This window comes from Aedes aegypti, chromosome 2 (genome assembly GCF_002204515.2).
Source record: "Aedes aegypti strain LVP_AGWG chromosome 2, AaegL5.0 Primary Assembly, whole genome shotgun sequence".
In the NCBI taxonomy this organism is placed as follows: domain Eukaryota; kingdom Metazoa; phylum Arthropoda; class Insecta; order Diptera; family Culicidae; genus Aedes; species Aedes aegypti.
The window spans coordinates 389,658,453-389,684,252 of record NC_035108.1 but is presented as its reverse complement, the minus strand read 5'-3'; the positions used below and the strand labels follow the sequence as shown (position 1 = coordinate 389,684,252).

Genomic DNA, 25,800 nt, shown 5'->3' with positions numbered 1-25,800 from the left:
AGATAGTGTGCATTAAAGTAAATGGAACACTTTAGCATTTAAAAGTATTTGAAGTTATGATGGTTTTCTTATTCCCTTAAGTTAAAACAGTTGAGAATCCAATTTTAATATTGCATCAAAATATTTAAAAAAAATGTCACTCCCGCGCGGAAGGAAGTAGCGAGTTTCTTCACTCATCAAATTATGCATTTTTCAAAGCTCTAAAAGTGTTTCATAGAGTACTTTGATGAGATATTTGAATTGTAAACGCTAGAGCCGGAAAACCAGTTTTATTCGGACCACCCTAAGCCACCGTAGGAAAAATACTCATTATCAGTCAATTTTTTGCTCTAAAATAAATCTTTTTTTGGCAAAGTCGCTTGATATTAATTGGTCTACAACTTTGCTGAAGCATGAATAATATAATTTCTACAAATAAGGAAGTTAGTTATCCAATTTCTGTGAAAATGTGGTCCACCCTAATTTTCAATAACACCAAACAAAGGGTTTAACTAATACAAACAACTTTGAAGAAGACCGTTTTCGACTATTTTTTCATTCTAAAGGTCAAAATGCATCTTTCCGCGTAAAACTGCTTTCTGGACCATAGTGCATTGTATCTAAGATGTTCCACAAGAATTTTGGTGTAAAAAATCGTTCAAAATTCAAAACCTAATCTTAATATATGCAAGAATAAAATGTGTGTAAATTAGATTTTCATCTGTACTACTTTCGATATAACAGTATGGTAAAATCGTGTCCATACTTTCTGGGACACCCTAGACACGAAAAAGTTGATGAGTAGTCGAATTTCCATGGCGGAGTCCGAACTGTTACTTGGCAAAAATTCAATTTTCGTTGATGTGGACCATCACTCTGTTCAAAATGACCTTTACAAAAAGTTTACTGATGGGGGAATACAAGCTGATTAAACGATAGCCAGAAGCTTCTGCAGGATTTTTGTCTGGTTTTGAAATTTGTACATCCGGGGCATTTTTCCATTTGACATCAAGTTTTTAAGCTTTTTAGCAAATGATTAGTTATAATTTGTTTACCATTTTTAATGCCAGAATTGGCTTCTGAGATATTGCAATGCCCCTTGCTTCAACAATGGAATAATTTGCTATAGTATCGAGATCATTGTCAATATCAAGTTTGTTTACAAAGAAATGTTAACATCAAGATAACTATCGATGTATGTTTCATATGTATTCTAGTCAACTCATAAATAATTGTAAGTGTAGCTGATAGTATTGAGAATCGGTTCATGGAATATTTGAAAAGTAACAGTTACATGATCAGTATCAAAATCAGCGTGAGTTGGCTACAAAGATGAATAGAGGCAGTTAAGACCAAATCAATCGTAGAAGGGTTTCTTAAAGAAGAAAAACAAGTAGGACAAGTAAGGATATCGAATTGAAAAATGTTCTGAAAAGCACCCATCAAATAAATTTCTGTCATTGGAATTACTTTTCGATTTCTTTTCATGAGCGATGTTTTGCATTAATGTCACCAATGACAGAAAAAAAATACTTGTTGGGAATCACTTTCCGCAAGTCAGTTTGAAGCAAATCAACTTGCTTGCATTGAGAAGGCAAATAGGCATGAAAGTAATTGTACCAAGCTGTGTTTCAACAGAAACACCCAAAGTCTCAAAAACTTTGGTTTCAAATGACGAAATAAGTTAATGATTTATATGCCTTTGAATGTTGATTGCACATTCCCCACAAACCACATTTAGTCGATCATTACGATAAACAAAAAAGTTTGGATTTCTTTTGAGTTTGTATCCAGGTTTCAAATAAGTAATCAGTAATAATCAGTAATAATAAGCTGTTACCATTCAAAGAACGAGTGTTTCAATCATAAACTTAATTACAAACTTCTATCAGCAGCATCGGCTCCTGTTGATATGTAATGCAATATGTAATGCAATTTTACCGGAAATCGATCACGTGATTACGTCTACCTACACCTCCAATAGCAAGTGTTAAAATTGGAATTTATCATAATCATCCCCGCCTTAAGATATGATTACATAAGTGCTATTTTGTCCATCATGACTAGTAAAACAATGACCGAATTTGCGGCACGAAATCTTAAAGCGTGTACCCATCTATCTTCCGTGTGGTAGGATTTAATTTAAAACAAAGGCCATATCCACTTGCTACACTTTCACGCTTCTTAGATGTTTCCCCCCATAAATTTGGAGGGCCTGAGTTGTTTTCTCGTGCGAGGACACGCATGAATGAGTTTGCCGAAGAACACTCGTTTCGATATATTTAGGGCAGCGCTGAAGATGTAGGATTAGTTTTCCGCAGCCAAATAATGATGGGACATTGTTTCATATTGGTTTTGATACTAATGGTGAGATATTTTTTGCAATAAAATCAAGTGAATTCATAATGAAACAAATCTTCTCCTCCGGTTCGTCCCTAAATAGGTGACGCCCACAACTTCGTTATATGTTATTCGAAATTGGGTTCACAATACCCAACCGGTTTGCAAATATTTGCATTTATATGTCCTTTCGTTCTTCGCAGATGTGTGCCTTTACTGCAGTGCAACAGGAAAGCGTTATCCAAAAAATGATGGTAAAGAATGATCATCAAGCCCCTGTACTCTCTTGACGATTGATGGATAGTACTTGAGAGTGAACCTAATATAATCAATTCACCTCAGCAAAAACGGTATATTTAAGGTGGTAGGTGTAATAATGCACCTCAATTACGTTCAATATGATTTATAAATTAATCTAGTTTAATTTGCATGAAGATTCCTAATAAGTTCAAATAAAAAAGTTATTTATCAAAATACCTCCTCATGAAGTATCATTCGCACATTCTCGTAGTTCGTAAGAAGGGCAAAGACATTGATATCGTAGTGGACAGTTACATGCGTTGTACACATGTGCTAACGAAGAAATATTGCCCCTCAGGGAAGTGCCTTTTTCCAGGCACCTTGTAAATAAGACGAATAACCAGGAAAGCCTGCTTCTTAAGTAATAAAAGATTGCGTTAGAGCAGTGGTCCTCAGCTTAACTGATTGTGCGGGCTACCTTAATGATTTCAAAATAGGGCGCGGGCCGCAAGACATTCTTCTTAAACTTGTTGACATCACGTCCCTACTGGAAAAAAGCTTTGTTCCTGTTCCGACTGGGAAAAACTGTGGGCAATTTAAAATCTATTAATCAAGAGCAGGGGTTAAATTCTGAGAAAATTGAGAGTATCGCTCACTAATCGCTCTCTGTAACAATCATTTATTTATTTATTTATTTATTTTTTATTAAAATTTTGAAAGAGGGAAAAACCCCTTTGAGTGATTTCCATTGGAAATCTTTCTCAAAGAGGCACAAAACCTCTTTATCTTTTCAATAAATGTTACAAATCAAACTTAAAACTAAAGGCTCACACTGTAGTAAACCATAACAGAGCCGTAATCTTGAAACATAACAATCGGCGTTATTTATTTATTTATTTATTTATTGATCACCTTGTAACGTAAGATATACATCTTTTTTATTGTTACAGTTAAGATTGCAATTGATGAAAAAAAAATGACTCTAACGTACATAATTGAATTTAAGTAATTGCGTTAAGTAAGGAGTGACATCGAAAGTCAGTGAGGGTTTAGCTGTTTATCTGGGGGATAACAGAGCATGATGAATGCCATCTAAACTAGCTCCAAACCTAGGGAACTATTGCTATAGGAGAACATAATATAATTGCAACATATTAGCTTAGCTCGGCATAGCTTAGCTTAGACTGAGTACACATATCAATAGTTGCTATTCCGTGATTGACCGAAGTCAGTGAAGATGCACAAAGAATCAACTAGAAGTTTGGCTGAAATAGGCCATAATCTTCTTCATAATTCTGTGCCTCCATTTATACAGGGTCAATAACGGCGCCGGCCACGTCCTTGCAGTCAGATGGGATGGGGGAAAGGAATATTTAGTGTGTAACCTTTGCTATTTGGAGACCGTGCATCTCCGCTAAGGTTGGGTGTTTGTTAATGAGGAAGATCGTTGGGTCACAGGATTTACTTTAATAAACGATTAGACCACGATAAATAATTATTTGTGAGATATAAACATGAAAAAATATGTATAGCCATAAATAGTTTATGAATTAAAGTTTATGCCAACACTCACTGTGACGAACTATTCATAGTTTGAAAATGGTATTTATGTCCGTTGTAACCGTTGTAACTATTAAATGTGCAGTCATACATGTTTTATAGATTTTAAATAAAAAAAAGCATGAAACGAGCTCACCAATTGATCCTTTATCCTGAGCAGCCACAATCCACTTTCAGCTTCACTCAACCTATTCAGACTACCTTAGAAAGAGATCACTCTGGAGACGCGAGAAAAATAACACTTTTGCTTTTCATGCAAAAAATCGCTCTGATGACAAAAATAGTGTCCGGGAAACAGATACTCTCAGCAATCTACACATTGCAGACCTTATCACATTAATATTCAAAATGCGTTCGCCGACTGCACGAAATCTTCTTGAGGACATGTGGTCCACTTGTCGCTGTTTGGTGATCACTGTTTTAGGGACAAGAAACGACAAGCTCTTGTAGAAGCATTGGAAAGCAGTAAGTAGTAAATATCGATTTTTCACCCAAGGTCAATTGTACTTTGCTTCGATCTCCTAGTGGAAATCGGCTAGCTCAAACATCCTAAATAGTTAATCAGCTAATCAGGTGTTAACTACTTAGGTTGTGTATGCTAGATCGTTGAAATTTGATAGCTTTTGGCATTGCTGCTTGCCTTACTTAAATATTCTTCGGATATTGTACGGGTACCCTGATGCGACGTAAGACTTGGGATCCTGCCCTACGAAGGCCCGTCTAATTTATAACGACTATTCATAACTTTACGAAGCGCTGCTCATGCATATTAAATATCTCGGTGGGACCCTTTTTGTGGATGTTCGTTATATAAACTTTTCCAGCTGTGGGATATACTGACTGGTGCAGTACGACTTGTAAAACAGTAGAATCTGCACCACCAAACGAAATTGTAAAGAAAAACCTCGCTCCATCATTTGTATACAGCATGACATACATAGATAAACGAGTCAATGTGCGAAAAGAACAACGATGAACGACTGTTGGTTGAACAGCAATGAGCATCAGTCGAAATTTATGTCCCTAATTTGAAATGAAAAATTCCGCTCCACGCTGATACCTAACCTGCATCACCATGTGCAATAATGTTAAACGCTGAAAAGCTTTCTGCTGTTCGGTAGAAAATGTTTTCTTTTGTTGAGTTCAACTTCTCATGGTTTGGAAAACTCGTACTAACTTTCTCATGAAATATAACTGTACAATTTAATTATAACAGATCTTGAAGTGCACCAATCAATGACGAAATATTATGGAACCGAAAATATCCATTCACTATGCAGTGATTCATGACATGGTTCAATGAGCGTTAAATAAATCATTGAGTCGTGATTGCCTCTTTATTGAACTATACCGTGGTCCCCATGTTCGCGACTTATATTCCTTATAAATACTTCAGTATGGCCGACAAAAGGTGTTGTCCGTAAACAACGTGGTGATTAAAAGGAGAGGAGGTGATGATCAATTAGACGACCACCACAAGGCTTCTAATCAATCAATCAATCTAAAAGATTTTCAGTTTCAAATCTATTTATCACCAAAGAATTTTTAGTGCTCAACAACAGAGTTCTCTTAGCTTACACTGGTTTAGTAACCAGACACTATCCGAGTATATTATTTGAAGAATGTTTGCCAGGTTCAAAATGATATCTATCGTTTCTGTAACATGGAATGCGGAACCTCGGAACATCTACTCTAAAGGTGCAGTGCTTTATACAAGTGCAGATCCAAATTTCTAGCTTGGCGTAAGCATGGCAGAGAACGAAAGTGATGTAATTTATGTACATTCAGAAAAGTCAGAAAAAATGACTTGGGGAAAAAAGAGGATAGTCCTTGAGGGATAGACGAGACTATCAAAAGGAACACTCGATAAATTTTGATATTGGAGTTCTATCTAAATTAGAATCAATTTAGATATTCTAATGTGCAAAATTGTAGATCTACATAAGTATTTATCAATATCAACATCAGTACGTTTACATCTAAATATTCAAAAATTCAACAGTTTACAAGCTTTTCGGCTATTCAGTTTGAAATCGATCGATCCAGTGACAGATTGTTTAGCATTTGAATAACTTGCCCATGATCTTTTGCTTCCACACTGATTCAGTATGTACTTCTACCAATTTGTTTCAACCATTGTATTCAAACTCTTCAGTTTGACGAACAGCAGAATCAAAGGGTCTTCGGATCACGTACGGTTCAATTCCATATTCATCGCACTCAGAGGTTCGTTTCGTTCTCCCGCAGTAGATGATAATGATATGCACGTTATGTCATTACCTTGTTAGTTAATAGGCAATTTATTAAGGTCTGGCTGCACATCGTTCTCTACATTAGCCAACATTAGCCATCCGGTCGCGTGCTGCACTGACTGACTGACACCTGTGTGGTAAGTATGTCAGACTACTCTGCGGGGAGCGGCGTCATGAGCATTCATGGGGAAAAGTACTTTACGGCAAGAAAACAGTAGCTGAGTGAAGAAAATGAAAGACAAGTCAGCACTGAAGCTGTATTTAACGAGAGTGTAAACATTGAATCGTAATGAGTGTAAGGTTTTCACGACGTGCGTCTTTATGAGATTTCTGTGATAGAATATGCGTTGCCCATATGACAGCATGATTAGTACCAATGAACATTGAAACGCACTACAAATTGCAAATGAATAACCAAACTGACACGAATTTTAACCCCAGAAATATGTATAGTACGTTTCAGTGAACTCTGTATGATATCAAGAATTGATTTGAAAATATCTAAAAAGTAAAATCAACAATAAAAAATAATAAACAGCCTCGGAATGTCTCCCAAAAGTCTTGAACAGCTGAAACAACGTGTTTTGACCAGAAGCATTGGACAAATTAGTGTAAAACATTTCTAAGTGAAGGTAACGCCAAGTGTGTCCTTACCTTACTTGCACTATTTGAAAACATTAGAACTGTTGAGAGCCAATAATTTAAATTTTAAAAACTGATAGTTGATGACGTACGCGGCAATTTCGAATCTTCTAAACCCGAGAATTCTACTAACTAACTTGTTCTGAATTCTTAAAAAGATTGTCGTCGAAGAATAACTCCGGATATTTTTTTGATAATTTCTACTTCATTTAATCTCAGAAAAAGAAGGAATTAAGGAATTCTGTGAGGGTTTACCAAAGAGCCATCTTTCCATAAATTTATTCAAAAGTTTCCCCACAGATATACCTGATGAATTCAGGAAGAAATATTCAGAAAGATGCCTACAGGTATTCTTCATTAATTTGTTCCAGGAATTAATCTAGATTTTTTTCATACAGTTCATCAAAAAAAAAACTTTCCGAATTTAGGCTAAATATTTATTATATTTATCGCATTTGCGGCTTAACTAGTCTATTCAAAGTCATTTCAACTATTGAAAACCTAGACAATACATGAGGACTGTCCATTATATAAAGTTGTTTATGTTATATATTTAAATTTTTATATATTTATTTTTTTATATATATTTAAATCGTAATTGGTTTTCTGTGCATCGTTCAACTACTACTCTTCGATGTTATGAAAGTATAAGATCTAACAAGTATTTGGTTGAAGAACAAAATAGTTTTTTTTCAAAAACTCTTAGGAAATGCTGTTCGTCAAAGTTGAGCACTAGTTTTCGCATAACAAAAATCTTCATATTTATGAACAAATTGTATGTTGGAAAGACAAACAAAATTGGCCATATTATCGAACCAATTTCACGGAAGTGGTCATATTTCTGACGATTTTCAACGAATCTTAATTTTAAAAAAATATTCGAGCTGTTTAGTGGAATACCTATAAGTAAATGAAAAACCTAAGCTCAGTAGTAACTCTAGTGGATTTAAATGGAAAGTACTAAATTTGGTTTTCCAATTACTTACTGAATCTTAATTTGTCCACCAACATTCAATTTACTATTATACTATACTAGTTCTAGGAAAATTGTAAGCATCAATACAACTTCACACCGCACAAAAACACATGTGACAAAAAAAATGCATTTTGACATGTCTTCGGAAAATTCGGAACATCTCCGGTGTCTGGTGGCCAATATGCATGGCCTAACAAGACGCAATTTCCTGAAACTTTATCGAATTTGCCATCGACTGATTCCGAATGCATTCAATTTCATCAATATTTTATAAAATTATAAGCATTTTAATTTAGGCAAAATTTGGCTATACTTGTACCTCAAAAAGATATAGCAGGCACAAGGTATCCACTTTATAAAAAGAAAGTCCTTATATTTTGCTATTGGACAAAATGGACTAAATGCAAAGCAATTTTAAAAAAAGTTACACGTCTTCTCAGTGATGACGCTTCGTGGCGTAGTTGATAATGCGCTTGTCTAGCGGATATGGAATCGTGAGTTCCATTCTCACCGAGAAGACGTAAAGTTTTATCGCAAATTTCACTTCAATTTTCCTATTTAATCAAACATTACAGTATATGTGAGTGTTAACGTCAAGATCGCTATAAGTGATTTCAACGCTCAGATTAAGCAAAAAGATTATTTTGAACTACAGTCAGGCCTCCTATTAGATAGATGGTTGGGGGCGTTATAGGAGACCCAGGGCTTATAGGATTTCATCAATTTGGGGGTGGTGTTGAATGTATCGTATTGCGTTCAGAGATAGCACATTTCTGTATTCGGCGCAGTTTCAGTACAGCACGATCTACCTTTAGGAGTTGAGGATCATCTTTTTAGTTGAGAACTTGGCCGGTAGGGGCGTTTTTCTAACTTGCACTATATGAACCTTAAGAGATAAGAATGCTAACTTTGTAATATATGATATCTCTAGATCCTGAGGTTTTGTAAGGAAGACACCAGTCTTCGGAAGAGTTGCTGAGTAGCTCAAGGGCTGACATGTGGTGGTCATTCTGATACGACATTACACTACCAGGCGACGCTAGTGAGCATGAAACTTTTGTTTTGCGGATATCTCAGAAGACTGATCACTTAAAAATATGGCGTCTTCGGCAAAGTTGTTCAGTAGCTCAAGCACTTTCATTGTGCGAACCAATTAATTTAGAAAGTTCTGTCTAGCTAGAATCCGGAATCACTTATTGTGTTGCAGCGGCACGGATAGTGACCGCTGTAAGAATTATTGCACTGCAGTTTGATTACCAAGGCACCCACTTTTTGTGGTAAACATTTCACGGTGTTTTGTGCAATGAGTCAAAAGTTATTCCAGATGGAAGCTGAGACGAGAGAAAAAAAATCTGCACAACGTGGGTGTGGGATAATCCAACGTGGTCCGCAATAAAAAAAATGCAAAACCGTTGAAAATCGCCAAATCAATGTACGATGTGCTCAAACGTTTCAGGGAGCGAACAAAAGTGGATCGAGTGCCTCAAAGTAAGCGTCGTAGTGTAACATACCGTTTTGATTAATATTACGAACACTTAACCCTCTAATACCCAAATTTTTATTTTCGATTCAAGTATTATTTTTCGTTATCTAAAATCGTTCTAAACACGTTTTAGGCATTTACTTATTTTTATTCGCAAATTTTTAAATTTTGGTTTTTGATTTTTATGATTTTTATTTTTGAACATCCCTAGCTTTTTTCATTTTTCCTTGAAGCCTTTTCTTGTTGTTGATTTTTGGCAATAATAAAAATTTAAATTGTTACGGTATTTTTAAAAATATTAATTTTTTGATTTTTTTTCGAAGCGTATTTTATTTTCCGTGTAACTAACGGAAAAACAGGTTTGAAATGATTTTAATACCACCAGGCTCTTCTTTTGTGAAAGGTTTATCGTAGAAAAATATAAAAGGTACGATTTTTTATATTACACGTTAAATGAAGCCCAGGCATTTGTAGGTTATATAAGAATACAATTTTTCAAACAATTTCTAAAAATACAAAAAAGTTTCAAAAGTCATAAAAAACTTTTCTTATATGCGTGTAATGAGTCAAGGTATAAGCCAAAAATAAAATCATTTTGATTTCCGAGCTACGAAAAAATACACAAAATTCTAAAGTGTACCCCGTCTAAAGGCGGGGTTGGGTATTAGAGGGTTAAGCCCATTAGTGATTTCAAATGCATATGATAGGCATAAACTAGATAATACTTGTGAAAATATTAATTTCTTCGGAAGTATTAATCGTTAGCTGTTGGGTGTGTCGAAGAAAATGTTTATTTTAAGGTTTTTAGTATTGCTTCTACGTAAAAGTATGGAACAACATTTTGATTCAAATGCCGAATACTGTGTTCATTTTGTCTCATATTCCGAACACCTTGATTCAAATTCCGAACAGCACGAATAAGTTGCATTGAAGTGAATATTTTTGCAAATAAATTTATAAATAAATCTCCCAATGTATAAAATACATTTAAAGACATTGAAATTGGATTGTAATTGATTGCCATTTCCAGTGCATTTGATGACATATTTCAGTGAAATGTTTCAACCACGTCGCCATACAAAAATCAAGTGTTCGGAGTATGAGTCTGTTCGGAATTTGAGACAAAACGGTATGCCCGTGAGCTGAACCAGAAGATGTTGAGAACCGTCAGAGCAAACCCTGGACTATCCGATAATGAAATCGCACAAAAATACGCTGTAGCTCGCAATACCGTTTGAAGAATTCGTTTGCAAGCAGGATATCGTTCTTATCGAGCCATCAAGCAATTCAACAAGCAAGCAACGACCATCTTTCCATTCCGAGACGTTTCACGTTAAGTGATTAGGCCCCAGAGATATCCACAAAACAAAAAGTTCATGCTTACTTGCGCCGACTGGTGGCAAAACTTTGAATCAAATGGCTCAAACAATGATAGTCCATGAGCTACTGAACAAATTTGCCCAAGATTCTATCTTTCTAAGTGGGAAGACTACAGACATATACGCAAAACGAAAGTTTCGTGCTCACTTTCGCCACCTGGTGACAAAATCTCGAAATTTTTGACTTAAATAATGTTGAGCGCCTTTACCGGCCAAGTTCTCAACTAAAAGGATGATTCTCAACTCCTAAATCGTATTGAGTGTTGAAACTTCGCCGAATACAGTACTGTGCTGTCTCTTAACACATACGAGATATTCAACAACACCCACAAATTGATGAAATCCCATAAACTCTGAGTCTTCTTTAACGCTCTAGTATGTCTTACACAAGTGCGCGTTATTGGAATGCGTTTATTAGAAGACCCGACTGAATTCATATAGGAATGGTTAAGGCACATTGACTTGATAAAAACAAACACGGCCTCATACTCATTGATTTCGCCGCCTTCAAGAATAAGGAAGGCTATGCGTAGGTTGGGTGTCCTTAGTAGATGGTCCCTCATACTGCCCATGTTCGCATAATCGACGTAAGCGCCAATATAACCAAAATGTATTTATTTCTATGCATTGTTAATCAAAAATTCACTTGTTGGAAATGCAAACAACACTTTTTTGTTACAATATATTTGAATTATAGGAGGAAACCGGGCTGAGTGCATACACCAACCTATCCGATATTTTCAATTTGTCTACCGGTTGTTCGGATAGCTTAGCGTATAATCCAGGTTGTTATGCTAGTGACCAGGTGTTTACATCAAAACATACATATAATCGTTCATCAAAGGATGGATTGGTTTAAAAAGTAATGTTTGTATTTCTAGATGAACAAATAAAGAAATTGAGTATAAAAGTATATCCACAGTTGACTTCAGAACTTCAATCTTTATCAAATGTGTTAATAGATACAAGGCTACAACAGAAAACATGAAAACGCATTTTAGTTAAGGCCAGCGTAACAAAAATGACATTTTGCGTGTCTCAAGAATCAAATTATGTGTCTTCAGAAGATTTGGGGTCGTCAAATCTGATGCCGTTATCAGAAATGCTCTAGCACGTCACAATTTTTAGCTACAGGCAGTGTTCTGAAAAACTCAATTTCTCATAACTCACGCTTGAGATTTTTCACGCAACTCAGCAGTCAAAAAATCATGGATGAGTTGGCTCACTTTTTTTACTCATAGTCTCGTTTTTCCACAGTTTACTCACACACGGCAATAATTTCTTGTTAGTCTGGTAAAAATATAGTAATCCTTTCTAAGGTAAACAACATTCGGGTTTCACGAGTTTTTGACGGGTTTTGCGACTGAATCATTTTTTACGGTTTGAGTTGATTGAGTGATTTTGCATCCAAATCTCAAGCGTGATATTTGCGAAGCAGATCTCTAATGAGTTTGCTCACACGGGAGAGTGTATTGATTGAGATTTGAGTGTGAGTCTATCAACACTGGCTACAGGTCGTTAAAGTTGTATAAAACACTGGATTTATTGATGTTTACATGCAATTTAAGGTATTATATATCAAGCTTTTTTGTGATCCAATCGAGCAGGTATGCAAAATCGAACCTAAACATTTAATTAAGAAATAATTTAGTATAAATTTCAAGATATAATTTACATTAAATCGATTTTTTCAGACTCCATATAAAATTATTCGTTTCTCCTTTATGGTTAAACATAATACTCTTCTAAACCACCAAAATACATCGAAAATATCATGAACTTTGTTGATAAGTATTGTTATACACGTGAAGTTTGAATTCTGTGGCAAATGAAGCAAATAAATTACCATACAAGCTGTCGAACTTGCATGCTAGTTGGCTTAAATGGTCAAATTTTGCATTTTCAACAGTCTATATCTCGAAAACTAGACGTGCTATGATATTATTGAGAACGGCGATGGATTCAGCAATCCTTAAATAAGTAAATAACGGTATTTTGGTGCTTGAGACACAAACGTGTTCCGCAGGGTAATTGGTACATTCCCAACAAACATTTAGGTAGAATAAAAATTTTAACGCAAAAAAAAATATTCCTTTCAAACATGAAATACAAAACAGCACGACGGAGCCCAAACAAATCTGCATCGAATGAATCAAAGGAACTAACACAAGTACTGACCTGAGGGACTACTACTTATCAGCATCTCTCAAATCATTAAGTCTAATATCCATTAGGAGCTACATAATACTGACAAAAATTCCATATCTTATTGCTTTTGTTCCGTTTCACGTAGAAAATAAATAGCGAAGAGTCACAAAACATTTTTTTCAAAGTTAACTTCAGCTTAAGGAGAGCGATATACAAAGGATGGGAAATGAAGGGACGGGTTCTGGGAGGAAGAAAGATAGCTGACAAATGAAAAGGCAGTCACGCGAATGAAATCTTTCCTGATATAAGCCACAAAAGACACGCAATAATTTTCAAGGTCAAGAAGTTTCATTATCACAATCTTCTCCTAATTTTCCATTCAGTATATTTAAGATAGTGATTCACTTTGGGGAAAAAATTACGCGAAATATCAATTTTGAATCACAATCTAGGTTAAGTGGCTCATATGTAACTATTGATTTTATTTGAATTATCTTAATTATTCAAATTATTTCACAAAGTAATAAATACAATGATTTCATTTCTGCATTTAATGTAGCTTTTATTATAAATTAGAAAGTCCAAAATTAATCATCTTACCCTAGAAGAATCCTCCGGCACAAAGAGAAAAAAAAGTCGTCACGGCCACTGAATGTTGAGATAATTCGCATCCAATGGCCGAGTGGAATACCGTGACCGAAACACCTCGAGCAATATAAAATACTGAAGAAGGAATGGAATAAACATTGGCGCGGTTGCCCAATGATGGGGCGTGTGCCACCACCCCCGAAGAAAGTAAATTGACAATGTCAAGCATGGGTAAAAAATGGGTGTCAACATTTTTCGCATCCATTTTTTACAGATGAATTTTAATATTCAATCTTATCTTTGAAATGTATTGTGTCTTGTAAGGAATTCTGGCAAGCAATTGGTATCTTTGGTATCTAATAGAAATCATTCTCCTCGTTTACTTGCCATTCAATTCATGTCCTAGAAATATACTATCAGTCTGCTTATTATCTTTAATGAGTTGTTCACAGTCATTAGGAAGTGCAGTTTTTGATTCTTAAATAAAACCTTCTTGCGGCTTGATATTTTGTAAATATTTTGTAAATGAGTTTTAAAGAAATTCACATGAAAATCTATTATCGCATTACAAATTCCTCTTGATTGACTTTACATTTTGTTTCTGTTGATATTTTAGTTATATTACTACAGAAGTCTCAAAACTCATAAATTTATTAAAAAGATTCAGTCGCCAATTGATGAAGTGTCTTAAATCTAGCAAATTTGTTGAACACTTCAAAAGGTAATTTTATAATTTTAAACCTATTGCTAAAAGACTTGAAGATGAACAATATAAAAAAAGATGTCCATTAATAAAAATGAAAATAAAAACAAATCCCAAAACGTGATTAGATAAGAAATAACATTCAGGTCAAAAACAAATGTTTAGGAAAAAGTTAAGAAAAAACAATCCACTTTATATCGAGTCTCGCCAATTTCACCATTTAATAAACGTAGGAAATTAGCACCCGAAGAGATATTACGAATTGATACGACGGGTGATCATCACGGTTTTGATCTTGATAGTATAAATAACAACAATCACGATTCGTTATCAAACGATTCAGAAAACACAATTCAAGGTTGTTATTGATACATTACAAAATTATATATAACATGATTCACTTTGGCAGGAGAGGCGAATCACAGTCGAGATGGGTAAAAATTGATGCACATTGCAGCTGAGCGTCGCAGCCGCCGTTTCATTTCACGTCACGCTGACCCGAATGAGGTGTCATATGCAGATTAGCACAACGCGGGAGATTTTATATATCCAATCCGATAAATAATTCATATCGAGGAATTTGATTATATTTTGACGAAAAGCTCTTTAATCTTTAGGCATTGCTTAACGGAATGTCACCGGGTTCTCCAGGAATTCTTCTACGAATTGTACCCAACTATTTGTAGAGGTTATTTCGACGTACCTTCTGGAATTTTTCCAGGGATTCATCCTGGAATACCAAGTAATACAAAGATTCCTCCGCGATCTTATCCAGGATTTCTTGCCGGAAATACTTCTGGAGCGATTTAGTTTTTTTTGTGGAAAATATTCGGTCAGTAAAAGTATTATGATGGGTACATAGTGCATAAGTATTCAACCAGTTGTGCAGAATTCCGCCAATATCATCAGAAATTTTTTTAGTGGATCTCCCAGAAGTTTCTCTTGGATTCCTTCAGTAATTCCATTATAAGTAATCATTCTTCGGATATGATTCCAGAGATTCCATCAATAATTTGGTTCATGGGCGTAGCCAAGATTTCCACTAGAGGGGGCGACATGAAAAGTATATTTACGAACTTCATGCAAAGGGATCATTATACACAACCTCTTTAACCTTTTTGCATGAAACATTAAACTATGGAGGTCATCCACATCCTTTTCCATTCACAGTTAGCAAAGTGGAATTTGAAACGCGTCTTGGTTCAATTTGTTGTCTGAGTAATGGGCCTATTAATACCTTCAAAAGTTTTAAGTCCCATTGAACGACAGTCAAACCGCGGGATGTAAGGATTTCATAAAGTTCACCTAAGAATTCCCAGAAATATATTTCACAAGCATTTCTTGTAGGAATGACTCTCAAATTTCTCCAGACGAGACAGTTTTCCTCCTAGGAATCAGACAGAAATTTCCCCACAAATTGTCTAGGGATTCCTGTAGAGAGTTTTCCAGGATTTGGCTTTTATAATCTTCGCAATTTCAGGACAAATTGCCCAGAATGATAAAAAAAATAGTTTGGTGTAAATTCTAAAAAAAAATCCAGCAGAAACTTTGTAGAATTTCTGGAAAAATCTTTGAAATTGTGCTTGGAGTAGTTCTAAGAGGTATTCCTGGACAAATTTTTTGGTCTAAGGTTAATTTTCTTCAAGAATTTATAAAAAAATATGAAGAATTGGAACTTTTTGAGGAATTTATGAAGTAGTTCATAAATTTATTCAAAACTTTCATACAATTTCTAAAGGAATTTTATGAATTTACTAAGGAAAAAATACTTAAGTGATTCCCAAAAATATATAATTCCTAAATCGAGTTCAAAAGGAAAGCATGAAAAATGTCTTTAGAAATATACAGAAGAATTTCTGAAGGTGCCATCTTGGATTATAGGAGAAATCCCCATGAAGTTCTTTGTTGGAACTCTTGAAACAATTCATGAAGCCTTGTGTTACGAAGAAACTTATGATAACACTACAAAAATACAATCCCAAACAAAAGTCTTGAGTTATTGCTGAAGACTCATTGAAGAAATACGAGGTATTCCGAGAAATGGTTTCTTGAATAAACTTTGGAGTGATTATTTATGAAATCTCTGGAGAATCGAAATAAAAACAATTAGAAAAATCTGAGGTGGAATTCCTTAAAAATATTTTTAACATATTTTTGACGAATTTCTGGTAGATTTATTTAAGATAATTTCGCAGATCTTTTTGAATTCCGTATAATACTGTTGACAGATTACGTTCTAGATATATTGAAGGCTGTAATGAGAATCGTCAAAAGATATCTGATGAGATCTTGAGCAGAATCCTAATTCTATGGTGAAGTTGAAGAAATCTTCAATAAGTGAATCAGATCGCATTTATTTTTGATATATAAATGCTGAAGGCAACTTCTTAAAAATTCAAACATAAGCTTAATATCCCTGGCATTTTTTTTTTCACCGGATTTGGATTTTATTTACGCCCAAGATTTGGTCATAGATTCCACCACTAGTGGTTCTGGAAATTTCTCAGGAGAGTCGTCAATGATTTCCTGTATAAATTCAGTAATTCATCTGAGGATTCCCAAAGAAATTCCTCGATGAGCATCATTCGAAATCTCTCCAAGGATTCCTCCAAAATTACCTTCAGAGGTTCCTCCAAGAAAATGTTCAAATAGATGTCCAGAAATTTTTCAATAGTTTAACCAGCTGAAACAGAAAATTTCAAGAATTTTAAGATTGTTCCATACGTTCCCTTTGGCATCCAACCAGAAATTACTCTAAGGAATTCTTCAAGGATTCAAGAATCTCCAGCGAAATTAAGTGGAATAAATTAATAACTTCGAAAATATAAAAGATAGCATTTTGGTGTCTTCTGAACATTTGTTTGCCTGGTCAAGGCGCGTTATATGCAAAAGTGTCCTAAGCGCCATATTTCATGGCTTTATAAATTCGCTCTCAATCTTTTTTATTTCAAAAGATAGCACAATAAAATTTTCTACAATGTGGTAGATTATATATTTCGGAGATGACATCACCGAAAATTACCAATAGTCGAAAAATATAAAAATCGACGGTGACCCAAAACAGATAAAATGTTGTAGATTGTTGAAAATATGAAAACTTTCTACAACATCAATTTTTTCTACATCTTATAGTTTAGGAGATATAGGTAACTTTAGAATTTTAATGTCAAAAAATCGGGTTTTCCTCAATGGACCAGCGCACGCGTTTACCCGTTGACGTTTGAGCGGTGCCGTGTTATTTACGTACCATGGTCACAAGTGAATTTGGCACCTCTCAAATGTCAGATTAGTGAGCTCGTGCATCGGTCCATCATAACTAAAATATCAACTTTCCAGGCCTACTATGTTCTGAAGAGTTTTAGATATGAACAAAATACACATTTTCTTCGAAGACTAAAATTTTCCTATGAAAAGATATAAGCGTTTTTGTAGTTTTTTCATTCACTTTTTGAAGCGTGACATTTAAAATTGGCACAAGTGAAATCATTACCATACAAAAGGACGTGTGTGTTGTATTCCTGTATTTTCATAGTACGGCATGCGTTAATGTCGTTGGGAAAGAGGAGGAGTGTATCAAGTGTATCTCTGCATCTGCATTAGACCTGTATACTTTTTCTAAGGTACCCTTGACACATCAAATTCCAAATTTATTTATCAAAACAAGCAATCTGTCCAAAAATGAGCCAATTTGGTACAGTTTTAGAGGTGTATCAAATCGATTTGTGTTTTTTTTTACCTTTTCATCTAAATGCGTTCCTGAAACCCAAAAATATGATATATTAGGGTATAGAGTGATACATTTTCAAAAATTTCGAAGTGAAAATTAATTCCCACAAGAAAATGATGTATTAACGATAGGTCCGTAACACTCATATGAAATAGAAGTTGAATTGGATACAAAATGCAATAAGATTTTCATTGGAAGTCATATGGCAAATTGTAAAAATATATTGCTTTTTTCGAGATTTTTTTACTAGAGTAGAGTAAGGCAAAAGTTTGAGTGCGGTAAGAGTTTCTTTTTAAGATTTCTAGCTCAGTTTAAAACAAAACTTAAAAATGGTCGTTCGAATGCTATTCAAGTAAGAGACTTTCACTCCAAATATAATAAAATTCAATTGAGATTTAGAAAAGTTATGGCTGTTTGTTGTTTTGTGACGTGAAAATTGTAATTTTTAGTCGAACTTTCATTGCATGGAACCAAATAAAGATACAATCTCTTTCGGCCCAAAAAACATACCGTAATCCGGGGTAACATTGATCAGTTTAGAGAATATTTCTTAAATATTTATTCCAAAAATGCAAATGTTGATAGTTTTATATTTTAAAAACAAGTACTGCCACCCATAGCTCGTGATTATATACTGTATTTTGCTTTTTGAAAGCTTTAAGCATGTTTACAAAAATGTTATATGTGATTTTTTCATTTAGCTGGGGTAACATTGATCATCCATGTAAACAACGTTCGGTAATAATGAAAATGTCATTACTTACATAAATCATGGCCCCTGAAGCCAAATATGATGTCCAAACGCTTACATCTCATTTACTTTTGAAGTTATTTTAAAATTAAAAACACCTCGAAGAGCGGAATACGCCTAAAGGTAGGCAATTTCCTAAGGGAATTCTACATTCTTAACAGTAATTTATAGTGAGACCCGCATTTTCCTTGCTCATATCGCTTGCAGAACGTATGTGAGCCATGAATCTTTGGTAGTGTCATCCTTAACCATTGAAATCATTATTTAGCAAACTTGACAAATTTACGCATAAAGTTAACGCAATTTTTGCAAAAATCTTTTTTTTTTTTCAATAGCTTATAAATATAAGAAAGAGAAGCAATTAATGTTTGGAAATGTTTCATCAATAAATGATGATACCAACTTATTACGTGATGAGTCATTCCGATCAATGTTACCCCGCTGATCAATGATACCCCGGATTACAGTACACACCTTTTTGGACAAAAAACTTGTTTCGATAAATAAGTTCAGATTTTGATGTGGCACGAAGAGTCGGAGAACTTTTTTAAAATGTGAACAGGTCCAATCTCTATGATCTTTTATATACTATGTTCTGTGTAAAATATGAATTGGAGTATGCCGACACTTTAAGTAACAACCAATGTTTTCGGGGAAATACAATAACTTAAAAACTGAAACCGTTGTCACCACACATATGTGTGTATTTTACTCATGTGAAATCGAAGCATGAACCGAGCTCACCCATCGATAATCTATCGAGCACACACAAACGAAACGCAAGAAACAGTACGATTGCTTGGGCTATCATGAAGAACTGTTCAGCAAAACACGCGCAAATTTAAAAAAAATACTAACAAGACGCGAATCCGTAGATGCATTGGTTTTAGTTATAGAGTCAATTGTAGCCAATTGGTTTATACGTTTAAGGTGAAACAAAAGGTGGAATCAACTTCTAAGATTGCACTGAAATTTCAAAGGCACATATCGTGTGAAGAAAACATCCAACAGCAGTGTACTTTTTATTTTGACTTTGTGCACCAGCAGAAAGCTTAAAATAAATATATCAGAAACGATTGCCTACAATTTCTCCAGTTTAGTGCCTTTGAAAACGTGAGTAGGGGCACAAGTCGGCCATTGTGCCGGCCATCTTTGGATTCCGAGATGTTTCACCTTAACACAGGAAATTAGCATGAAACATTTTGTATTTTACAGAAAACATTAACATGTTAAGGCTACATTTATTTATTCGTCCGAATCGATTCAAAAACAAAAAGCAAAAAATATTGCTTATTATTTTGACTGCAATTCACCTAATTGGGCCAGGATATTTCTAATCTTTCCACTCTCATAAGTAATCAAAGTAATTGTCCAATTTAGGAGCCGAGGTTAATAATGTAGCCGAAACTGATTCTTGTGGCCTATATTGAACAGCGCATTTTCGATATTTGAACTACATAAGATTGGTTTTATGCTACGAGTGGCGTGACACAGTGATGCCTGTCCATACAGAAGATGGAAAAAAGTCCTGAAATGTATTTCTGACATTCTTAAAAAGTTTCTTTACTCTGGTTGACTAGATTGTACATGTTTTAGAACCATTTTTCATTTTATTTTGTGATCAACACATTTTAAGGCGATTTCTTAATATATCTGAATTTTATGTTATCAACATGTGATTTGGCTTCGTCAAGCTATACAGCACTTGAGCCCAGCTAGTGAATGGTTTGAGAATGTACACCTTCAGCATCATTATATTAGTATCTTATAAAATGATTTTTAAACAAATATGCCCTTTGATTAGCACCCAAATAGAAATATTCATTACACTCATTAATATATTACCGCACTCAGAATTGTCACATTCAATTCGATTAGTCAAACGACAAAAAACCTATTTGAAAACTAAATTGAATTTCATTTGGTTTTCTCCATATATATTAAATAGGAGCAAAAAACACAATTACATCGGTCGTGTTCTACAAAATGCTCTCAAGACTTCAATTTTCGCTCAATATTTATGAAACCTTGGAAAAATACTATTTGATTATCGTATAAAAATATGAAAATATTTTGGGAAATAATAGTGCAAGTTAGTTTTTCGACTATTTTCCGCCCTCGCATCACTGTGCGTGGGTGAGAATTGTCGGTCTCGTATAGCGAGGTTTAATTCCTGACAACTCATGTAAATTATAACTATAAAAGTCAAATCATATAAGCTCATTACTTATACCATTCAAAAGACAACTAAGGAAGTTTCTAATTTTTTAAGTTTGTACATATTTGTTCATTAAAACGATTTGTTATTATAGGCAAGGTATGAACAATTTTTGTGAAATGTTTCCCATCATACAAAGTAGAATGTCCGGAATTTGAAGCTGTCCAGAATTTGAATGTGTGTTTTATACTAATATCTCAAATTGATGATATAAGCACAGACAAACAGACGTAACACTCGAATTATTTTCATCGTACAGCAGAATAGCGCTCAATTCCAATATTTTGTAGTTGGGGTTCATTCACATATTCCATACACGGTGTGTTTCGTAGAACAAGTTTATTACAAAAAAATAGGTAAGTCTGAAACTTCTCCACAATAAAGTCTAGGTTTCTCGCGTTAATTTGCTGCTAAAATCAAAATAATCGGTCGGGGGGTCCAGAGTATTTTTTTTTTTTTTTTATTTCGAGAGACTTGCACATATGTTTTAATTTGCCTATCTATGTGTTTAAGTACATTAGGGCGGTTCAAAATTAAAAAAATGTTTGAGAATTCAATCTCACATATGTTCCTTACTATCCTTACTATAAAAATAGTGTTATGTGAAATTCGCAGCTTTCTAGGTGGTGATTTAAGGTGGCTCAAAGACAATGTAGGTTTATATGGAAATTACTATGAAGAAATTTTGAGGTATGTTCCAAACACGCTTGTACTGTAATGTAAGTACAAACTCATTATCCCATTGTAAAAGCTCTTTCTTAAAACCATAATAAAGAAATTTGCTGAAGAGAGAAATTCAATTCGACAGATAGCAGAAGAGGTATTCATGAGTTTGTTTGCTATTATTTAGCTTAACCCCTCTACCGGCAGCTTCATTTTTTCAGCACAAAAATATATTTGAATCGCGATAACTTTTTTGTTTCTCTATATTTTTCCACCATTTTTTCACAACTTCTCAAAAAACTCTTCTACCTATGGAATCTATGTCGGTATTGACCATTGGTCAACTGGTTTAAAAAATATTTCGGTGTTCCTTGGGGGACCGACACTTCCCATATAAAATTTCAATATGATGTTTTAAGAAATTTTCAAGATCTCGTTACGGCTAGAGTGGTACCAAAAATATAAAAGCTCATTGCTCAAAAACAGTTACATCGATTTGTTTAATTTCTTCACAATAGACTTTCATCAAAGTTCAGTTTTGAAAAGCGAATAACCGAATATGAGAAAAAATCTGTAGCCAAAGATAATTACGAGAGTTATGGCTATGCGTCGGTCCCCCAAGGAATATCTCCGACTATAGATGACCAATGCTCAAAACCGATACAGATTCTGAAAATAAGAGAGTTTTTTGAGAAGTTGTGGAAATTTTTTTTCAAAAATATTGAGAAACAAAAAAGTTATCGCGATTTGAATATTTTAAAAATATGAAGCTGCCGGTAGTTGGGTTAATATGGGGTTATAGTACTGCAAACAAGTACAAAAATCACAAACCCATTTTAGCCTCATAATCTTTTTTCTGATCTTTTCATAAGCACTGTGCCATTAAGAAAATAACATAAAAAATATAAGATTTGAAACATCTCAAATACCATCCAGATTAGCGTATTTTTCAGCACCATGGGGCAAGTATATTACATGCCTTATAACAAGGTTTATCACATGCGAAGCCCTCTACTAGTTAATTCGAATAACTGAAATTGTGTTGTTTGAAAGGCGGATAAGTCACCTTTGTATCTAGGGGTCATGCACAAATTACGTCACGCTCCAAGGGGGGGGGGTGTTTAAGCCATGCGTGACAAGCCTTACAAAATTATCGGAGGACTCGAGAAGCAGACAACCGGTAACTCACTGGTCACTCGCTGGTGGTGACTAATCAATAAAATGTTCAACGCAAAAGGTTGTCAGGTTCTCAAGATACAAATCTACAAACAAGCTCTTGAAAGTTCGAGGTTTGATATCGATGCATCTTCACCTATTAAAAATTTTTCCTAATAACTTCTTACATCATTATGTCCAATTTAAGTACGATTTTCAAGGTTTTTCGTGGACAATAACTAAAGAGACGTTTGAGACAGTTTTGCAATTATGCGTATATCATATGTCATATATGCTTATTACAGCTCTTTTAAGCAAGAACAACTTTACTTTCCAAGCCAAGGTGTTCGAATTGTTTGATCTTGCAGTTTGTCCCGTATCTATGTTCAACGCAATGTGTGTCGGTACAAAAACACATATCCATGAATACTTCACACAAAATAAAAAAAAATGTTCTGGATCCCCCGACCGATTATTTTGATTTTGGTCGCAAATGAAAGAGCAAAGTCTTATTGTTTTAAGTTCGAAATTTCAGACTTACCTATTTTTTTGTAATAAAGTTCATCCACAAAGACACCGTGCCATAACGCTAAAAATGGCAATTTTTGACACCCACCCACCCCTTCGTAACGTTTTTTTGTATGAGTATTCTACAAATTTTGTATGAACCGTAACACCAGCAGAACACCCACCCTTTCAGCGTTATAAAATTTATGAACAAGCCCTTGGCCGATGGAGCCCTCGAGGCGCTCGCATCACTTTTGTTCGAGTTTGACGTTTGCGCACTACCGCCACCTAGTTCGCGGTTGACCAAACACAGTGGTTTTAGCATTGGGCGTTAATGTTCGCGATACTATGTTTTGAGTTGATAAATGTTCTAGCTGTTTCGTCTGTTTGTCTGTGATATAAGGTTCTGTCCTGACACAGGAAGATCTCTCCTTAATCTACGAACCCCGACCATGCCTTTCCCTCCGACTCTAAATCGGCATTTCGATGCATTGTGTATAATGCTATGATCCTTAAATGCTCTAATCCCCCCAAATAATTATTTTTATTCTAGGTACTCACCTAAGCTAATTTAAACATTAATTACTAATATCCCAGATCGATTTTGATGATACTGATGAAATATTCTGTACTTTTACCCGATTTCACTTGGTCGCCACAAACACTCTATGGAGAGGTAATAGTATAATATCACGGTTTTCTAAATAAAAATCATCACATTTTATTCCACCACCGAAGCACACTTTTTTTTTCTTTTGAATTAATTGAAGAAAACACAAGCTTCAGCGTTACCACTTATCACCATCACCTTCTTGTGATATTTTCTTCGCAATCGCACACCTACGTACGTACCATGAGCACTTATTACGTTAGATTTCCTTTCCACGCAGTAAGTATCTGCTCTTCGGTCGATGCTTTCCACTTCCCGCAAAAAATTTATTGCCGTTGACAATTTTTTTTGTTGGTGTATTTTTATCAGCACCACAAGGCTAAACGTAAACTCACGACGCTATCCTCGGAGATGGCCAACGGAGGCAACGGAAAACATAAACAATTGTGCTGTTCTGTCGACTAGCTCTAGGGACTGTTCTACCAACTTGTCGTGAATTCGACGAATTCTGAGGTGTTTTCCACGAATCCTTCTCAAAAGTGAGTATATAACAGTACATCAACAATCTACAGATCCATTTTGTTTTGATCTGGTTTCACTTTCACACAGAATATCCTCGACTGGTAAGCACTACATTATAGTAGCACGACAACGAGCTACATTATGTGTACGATTCTTGGACTTAATTTAATTTCCATACACTTGTGAGTTCTGAATTTCCTACCATCGAATCCAAAGCCGTCGATAGCAGACACGAAACCGGCTCGTTTAGAACACAATTGCGCCGAACAAATGTGAACTCCAACTGTATCCTGCAGCAGTCCTCTAAGTATATAGAGCGTTTGTTAGAATCATAGAATGATCTGCAGACAGAACAGCGTTGCGTTCACTGCTCTCAGAGATGCCTCCGGTAGACACGCACGGTAACAACGACGAGGACGACGACGAAAACTTCGACTACTCGGCGCGAGCTCTCGATGCTAACTAAACTGAAAAATCTTACTCTTCGTCGAGCTACTACCGCTCCGGCTCAGCTCACCGCATGGACGCAAGAAATAGGTACAACGAGAACCGAAAAGCTTCGAATTTAGAAACCATGAATGAGCGGCGGTGAACTGGAGCAAAATGAGCCCCCCGAGAGCGCACCCGAGTTCTAACTAGAGGACATACTTTTATCAGAAAAAAGAACCCCCCGAAATGTGCGTTTCATTCTAATGCGGGTTTCAGTTGATGTTCAGACTTTAGACCTTATTTCACTTTAACATAGGGTAAACGCTCCTTCAGTAGAGATAGCTCCAATAGTGAGGGAGCGTGTTTTGACAACCCTCGCACTAACAAAATTAAAAACCATGCGATATTTTTTTTATAATTTATGATACGAAAATTATACAAGCAATCGTAAAATATTTATGGAATTTAAGATGCATTTGCAACTATAATAGTTTTTCAGTACACATAGTGGAGAGTCCCATAATGAATCGTTTTATTAAAGGATCCAAACTAAAACTGCACCGTTACTAAACTGCCCATGTTCGCATGGTCGATGTAACCACAATAATTAGCATAAGCATAAGCAAAGCATTGATGAAAGTACAATTCGTAGTTGCTACTCCGTGATTGACTGGAACAACCAAAATTGCACAGGGAACCAACAGTAGCTTGGGAGTAGCATACCATCTTCAATGTACAATTTCGAGGACTCCAAATTTTCTTATGTCAATAACGGTGCCGTCCACGTCCTTATGGTCATCAATGAAGGGAAGGAATGTTAATGTGACGTCCATTGCTAATAGAGACCGAGATCACCTCTGCATCTCCATGGTTTTCACAAGAGGGAGTTTGGTTAGTGGGAGGGTTCAAATGCTACATGACCAGGGTT

General features: G+C 35.1%; 1 protein-coding gene across 6 annotated transcripts in view; it reads right to left on the bottom strand.

Annotated features, from left to right (window-relative positions):
• The window catches only part of LOC5572795, a 151,320-nt gene extending 126,181 nt beyond the window's left edge, over positions 1 to 25,139 (bottom strand). Inside the window, exons 1-2 of one of the 6 annotated variants that reach the window (XM_021846984.1) lie at positions 24,164 to 25,139; positions 23,873 to 24,011 (exon numbers count right to left, since the gene is read on the bottom strand). The gene's annotated coding sequence lies outside the window, so the exon portion shown is untranslated. Of the gene's footprint in view, positions 1 to 23,872 lie in introns of all 6 variants that reach the window. The other 5 variants (XM_021846985.1, XM_021846986.1, XM_021846987.1 and 2 more) reach the window with 5 other exon arrangements.
• Between the last annotated feature and the right edge of the window lie 661 nt (positions 25,140 to 25,800).